Raw genomic sequence first — 289 nt, forward strand, 5'->3', positions numbered from 1 at the left:
CTGAGAGGTCAGGGAAGGCTTCACAGAGGAGGTGAGGTTTGAAATGAGTCTTAAAGGGGCGGGGAGCCTTCACAAAGCAGAGGGGGTCGGGGACAAGCAGTCCAGTGCCTGTCCTTTTTTCCTCCTTCCTCTTTCTCTACCTCTAATTTTGCCAGCTCAGCAAAAGGCATGTTTACAAAGAAGCCCTAAGGCTCACTCAACTACTTCCAAGAGAATTGGATGGATAGTCCCACTGGCCTCATCTGAAAGATCTAGCCCTTCTTGCTCTGCACTAATTTTTCCCGCATTT

Source organism: Camelus ferus, chromosome 33 (genome assembly GCF_009834535.1).
Source record: "Camelus ferus isolate YT-003-E chromosome 33, BCGSAC_Cfer_1.0, whole genome shotgun sequence".
Taxonomy (NCBI): Eukaryota; Metazoa; Chordata; class Mammalia; order Artiodactyla; family Camelidae; genus Camelus; species Camelus ferus.